The sequence below is a fragment of the Nerophis lumbriciformis genome, linkage group LG01 (genome assembly GCF_033978685.3).
Source record: "Nerophis lumbriciformis linkage group LG01, RoL_Nlum_v2.1, whole genome shotgun sequence".
NCBI classification, from domain to species: domain Eukaryota; kingdom Metazoa; phylum Chordata; class Actinopteri; order Syngnathiformes; family Syngnathidae; genus Nerophis; species Nerophis lumbriciformis.
Genome location: NC_084548.2, coordinates 40,852,984 through 40,859,620, shown reverse-complemented (window position 1 = coordinate 40,859,620; position 6,637 = coordinate 40,852,984).

Genomic DNA, 6,637 nt, shown 5'->3' with positions numbered 1-6,637 from the left:
AAACTAGACAGATTACCGTTTTTTTTTTTTTACAACAAACATACGCATGTTACCAGTATTTAACCATTTACTTGACAATTTTTTATAAACACTGCTGAAGTACCAGCCCATTGGGCCTGCATGTGAAGTTGCCCTTTTTTTCCACTGCAGTTTATGCAGCCACTCCCCCTGCAGTTTTGGTTGCTGTCGTAGCTTTTCCTGTAGCTTTGCTACTTTTAGACCCATGTAGCGAGGTAGCTTGCAGCTTTGATGTAAGCTACCTCAAAGCCACAAGCCTGCGTTGAGAAAAAATGGATTGTGCATCTGGGCCCTTAAGAAGGGGAACCGGAGGGTGTGTTCTAACTATCGTGGGATCACACTCCTCAGCCTTCCTGGTAAGGTCTATTCAGGTGTACTGGAGAGGAGGCTACGCCGGATAGTCGAACCTCGGATTCAGGAGGAACAGTGTGGTTTTCGTCCTGGTCGTGGAACTGTGGACCAGCTCTATACTCTCGGCAGGGTCCTTGAGGGTGCATGGGAGTTTGCCCAACCAGTCTACATGTGTTTTGTGGACTTGGAGAAGGCATTCGACCGTGTCCCTCGGGAAGTCCTGTGGGGAGTGCTCAGAGAGTATGGGGTATCGGACTGTCTGATTGTGGCAGTCCGCTCCCTGTACGCATTTTCAGCAGTAAGTCGGACACGTTTCCAGTGAGGGTTGGTCTCCGCCAAGGCTGCCCTTTGTCACCGATTCTGTTCATAACTTTTATGGACAGAATTTCTAGGCGCAGTCAAGGCGTTGAGGAGATCTGGTTTGGTGGCTGCAGGATTAGGTCTCTGCTTTTTGCAGATGATGTGGTCCTGATGGCTTCATCTGGCCAGGATCTTCAGCTCTCACTGAATCGGTTCACAGCCGAGTGTGAAGCGACTGGGATGAGAATCAGCACCTCCAAGTCAGAGTCCATGGTTCTCGCCCGGAAAAGGGTGGAGTGCCATCTCCGGGTTGGGGAGGAGATTTTGCCCCAAGTGGAGGAGTTCAAGTACCTCGGAGTCTTGTTCACGAGTGGGGGAAGAGTGGATCGTGAAATCGACAGGCGGATCGGTGCGGCGTCTTCAGTAATGCGGACGCTGTATCGATCCGTTGTGGTGAAGAAGGAGCTGAGCCGGAAGGCAAAGCTCTCAATTTACCGGTCGATCTACGTTCCCATCCTCACCTATGGTCATGAGCTTTGGGTTATGACCGAAAGGACAAGATCACGGGTACAAGCGGCCGAAATGAGTTTCCTCCGCCGGGTGGCGGGGCTCTCCCTTAGAGATAGGGTGAGAAGCTCTGCCATCCGGGGGGAGCTCAAAGTAAAGCCGCTGCTCCTCCACATCGAGAGGAGCCAGATGAGGTGGTTCGGGCATCTGGTCAGGATGCCACCCGAACGCCTCCCTAGGGAGGTGTTTAGGGCACGTCCGACCGGTAGGAGGCCGCGGGGAAGACCCAGGACACGTTGGGAAGACTATGTCTCCCGGCTGGCCTGGGAACGCCTCGGGGTCCCACAGGAAGAGCTGGACGAAGTGGCTGGGGAGAGGGAAGTCTGGGCTTCCCTGCTTAGGCTGCTGCCCCCGCGACCCGACCTCGGATAAGCGGAAGAAGATGGATGGATGGATGGATGGTGCATCTGGGCCCAAAAAGTACGGAGAAAAGAATGACTTGATGAATGAGAACCTCCATACACAGAAAATCCATGATAGGTTGATGTTTGTATGATGAGTCAATTGGCTAAGGTTAGGGCGGAACATTATGAACTGGCCAATCAGAGGCAAGATAAGGTGGGTCAAAGAAATCAGGAAGCAAAATCATCGCAATCACATGAGGCATGCTTCAAGCTGATGACTCAAAAAGAAAAAAAACATACTTGAAAATGGCAGAGGAATTGTCTACCGTAGCTTAGCTTTAGTGATAAAGATGACATGCAGGAAACCCGCATATGTCCTTATCCATATTTAGACAAATGCATGCATTTAGAGAAAACAGTGCCCAAAACCTTTAGTTTTTAGTTATTTACACTGTAAACTAAAATCATAACTGCTCTCTTCATCCAAGACGTCAAACACAAATTAAGGAACACACATCAAGGTGAGTTGAGTTCATGAAAAGTTTTACTGCACATAACCATTACCAACTGTTTCCAAACACACACGTCGTTTTTTTTTTTTGTCAAAATATAGATAGATCCTGATTTTTACTGTAGGCAGAGAAAATGGCAAACTAAATAAATACATTGGGGTGCAAGGACCCCTGGAGGTAGTTGTAGGGTAAATGACCGATAGTTAATAGTAATGAACCCTTATTGGTTCCATTTGTACACTCCGTTACATTAACATTATACATGTGGGCCCATAGATAGAAATGTTAAATGTAGCTTGTAGTGTAGCTTGCTACAATTCATCGGGGATGGATAGCTTCCCCTGTAGCTTAGCTACATTTAATCGAGAGTAACTTTTAGCTAAGCTTACTACATTTTCCAAGTACCTTACCTCTCACTGCAGTTTTGTTTTGCTACTGCAGCAACAATCCTTCATCCACAGCAAAGACTGGGGGCTCATTAAAGTAGCACGGCGACTTTCATGTTATGTCAAGGTTTTCCCTTGAGGAACTGCACTTTTTGGGTGGAATTTTGCCTATTGTTCACAATCATGAAAGACATGACGGATGGAATTTTCTTTAAATGCATTCTAAATATTTAAAATAAGCGTAAATAAGTCTGCTTACAGCAGAGCCAATGGGAGGTCCTCTATTCCATCCATAAAATCTGATAACCATTCAAAAAGCGCCAACAATACAATTACTTTTCGTGACTTAAATATTAACCAAGTAATAGTGATATTGTTACGAGAAGTGTTAAGACAAACTATTTATAGCAGCGACGTGATCACTATCGTGTGTGCCTATGTTTACATCAGACCGCCCAAATGCAGCTGAGATAGGCTCCAGCACACCCAAAAGGGACAAGCGGTAGGAAATGGATGGAGGGTCTGCTGCTTCCCTGCTCCTTGGAAGTTTATTGTAGATCATAAATCATACAGCCCACCTGAAAAGTATAGGGCTGAGGATTTAATCCGACATCTTGGGACACTTTGTCAGCCATTTAAGACCTGGAACTGGCGAGAACGACACAAATGGTCCACAGCTCCCCAACCCTGGATCTTTGCGAGGATTATGAGACATTTTTCATCTAAAATGGGATTATATGAACATCCTAGCGGTTGGCATGCTAATGACAGCAGACCTTGTACAGTAAGTGATGTTTTATGTCTGTTGGCACTCAGTCTGCGGTGAGCAGTGATGAAAGGGGAAAAAAAGCAAACATGATGCGTTTTGGAAATTAATGCGCCGTGTATGCTTGAAATGAGCAAAATATGTAAATATTAAATGATATAAGTGTGCCTGTTACTACATCACATATATACTTACATCATGTATATAAAACCCTAATGAAGGTGTTTGGATGTTTTTAGGGGCTTCATTGACAGTATTGAGCAGACTCGATCGCAATTTTGATATTTACAATGGGTCAAAAAAAAAAACATCCATCGTCATGTTATGAGAGTAGCGTGTGTGTGTGTGGCCCTTTAAGATATGTGAGGTCAGTGAGTGGGCGAGAGAGGTGAGGGAGCGGTAACAGTGAGTGCATGCAGGGGCTAGTAGTTGTGCGGATGGCTGCGTGCAAGACACCAATAAAGTCACAAAGTTGTAACAAACTGCCGGCCTCGTCATTCACCCTGGAGTCCAGAGCTGTAAAGACCCACTACCGGGTAAAGTGAAGGGTGTTACCCCCAAAGTACATCGGCCCTGGAGAAACGTCTCCCCTGCGCTCCTCGACTACGGTCTGGGAGCCGGAAGCAGGAAAGGTGTAACAGTCATGTCTCTCATAATGATTGTGAACGATGAGCAAAAATGCAGTTCCCCTTTAATGTAATTGAATGTGGCGTGACGCCATGGCATTTTCATTACCGCCACACCTTGTAAAAGTTTGTTTTTTAATTCAAAATAATAATGTATTGTAGCCCCCAGAAGCACACAAAAGTCTGACGCTATTTTTAACTTTTATTACCATTCTTATGATAAACAGCTCAATTCCAACAGGTTTTATCACCTGTGTAAACACTTTCGTCTCCGCGCTTCCAAGGACACACAACACTTCCTCATTCCTCATTTGAAACATAGGAAAAAGTAACATCAAATCCACACAAACGTAAAACATTAACACCAGCTGGTCGTTACAGAATTAATTGATTTTATATATATATATATATATATATATATATATATATATAGCCTATTATTTGCGCACTATTGACAAGTGATGTACCCAAAACTCGACCACAGAAAAAAGACTTGATTACCGAAAACTGCTCTGCCAAAAGCGGATGTAAACAAAACAAGCCATTGTCTGGAGCGTGTCAGCATATCGGCAATGTTGATAAAATGTTAATATAACCTCGATATACCCGTGGACAGCCATCTACAAAATGTGCTAATATTAAGAGGACAGTGGCGGCTTTGAGGCAAAGAAAGTTCAATTGGAACACCAGTGCAAAGCAAGTATGACGTCATGCTCGCTGCCTTTCATCAGACACATTAAGGGACAGAAGTCGAGTCTTTAAACACGACTACATTTTTATAACACCATAAATAGATGCTAGATTTGTTGCTGGTTGTTTTTAATTAAAACAAACTCATTAAGTCTCTAGACACCTCAAAAATCTCAAGTACATTGTACAATAAGCAGCAACAATTGAAACTATGGCAAAAGAATATTTAAAAAAATTGTTAATACTAATTAATAAGAGATTTGTCTTTAAATGTATGTGTACTTTTAAAGGAACAAATATAGCACATTTAGCAAATTACGCAATGATGTCATGGTGACCACACCCCCACCTATCCTGCCAGTCTCGGGGAATCCCTGTACGTGATTCAATTAATAACTTCATACTAGGGCTGCAACTAACGATTAATTTGATAATCGATTAATCTGTCGATTATTACTTTGATTAATCGATTAATAATCGGATAAAAGAGACAAACTACATTTCTATCCTTTCCAGTATTTTATTGGAAAAAAACAGCATACTGGCGCCATGTTCTTTCAACTTGCCAAATAAAACAAGGAAAATGTTACAAAAATGCACACTTTTGACACCCCTGCTATAGATAATAAAAAATTAAATGTGATAAATCTATGGATAAAAAGCAGAGCCTGACGACGCAAGCGCGTTTATCACAACTCTCTCGCTCTCTCTGTCTCTCCCCCTCCCTCACCAATGCTGCTGCGCACACAATGTGTTTTGTTTTTAACCTTCTTAACCCTGAACGTACATTGAAAATACACGCAACCCTAACTCAAAATGCCGGACATTTGAGGCATTTAAGAAACACCGCCCGGACAGCCCCGCAAAAGAGGACATATAATTCACTACTACTACATGTCCGGTGAAAAGAGGACGTATGGTCAGGACCTAGCCCGGTCGCTGCTTGCATGCTAGCAGCGATCGGTTTCACCAGCTAACGGGCTACGATAGACTGACCATACGTCCTCTTTTCACCAGACATGTCCTTTTTTGCGAGGCTGTCAGGGCGGTGTTTCTTAAATGCCTCAAATGTCCGGCATTTTGAGTATTGTTTACACAACGTGCAGTACGCTACTTAATATGTCCGTGTGGAAACTCGTTCGGTACACCTCCGCACCGAACCGAAACCCCCGTACCGAAACGGTTGGATACAAATACACGTACCGTTACACCCCTATTATTTTGATTATTGTTTCTCAGCTGTTTGTAAATGTTGCAGTTTATAAATGAAGGTTAAAAAAAAAAAACGTAGCCTCAGCGCATGCGCATATAGCATAGATCCAATGAATCGATGACTAAATTAATCGCCAACTATTTTTATAATCGATTTTAATCGATTAGTTGTTGCAGCCCTACTTCATACATGGATGGACATTAAGAAGACAGAAAATATCCCTGACAAAAATCCAAACTTTGTGTAAATATATTGACAAATAGGAGACATTAAGTAATGAAGGTGCAGCAATAGTATACTTGGTTACATCAAATAAATGTAATCTATTAGCTACATGAAGGAACAGAGAATTTATTTTATTTAAATGTTTGCAATATTTCAGGGTTCCTCGCGAGGAAACCTTACCATGTATTAAATGTATAAGCTGCTATACAATTGAGTAGATGGTGAGTTATTGTAATGTAGAGAAATCTCATATTTTTACCCTGAAAAAAACATGTCGATATTTAAAATAAATAAAATAAACGCTGACATTTATCCAGAATGTTTTACTCAAGCCTGGCAGAATGACCACTACGCTTATAAAATGACTGAATACTTTGGACTTGCCACAGAGTAATAGCTGTTCTACAGTCTACTTCATTTAACCACATTGCAGGTACACTCAAGCTTACCCTCTGTGGTTTGATTAAATATTACGTGCAGTTATTCAGATTTGTCCAACTAATAAGGAAACTAACAATTGATCACCTCAATTGGGGACAGAAAAATCAGTTAGCTGGTTACTCAAGCAGGCGTTCCCTTAAATTGTTCAATGAATGTCATGTATGTGAGTACTTGGTGTAATTTGTTAAATGACTCAAG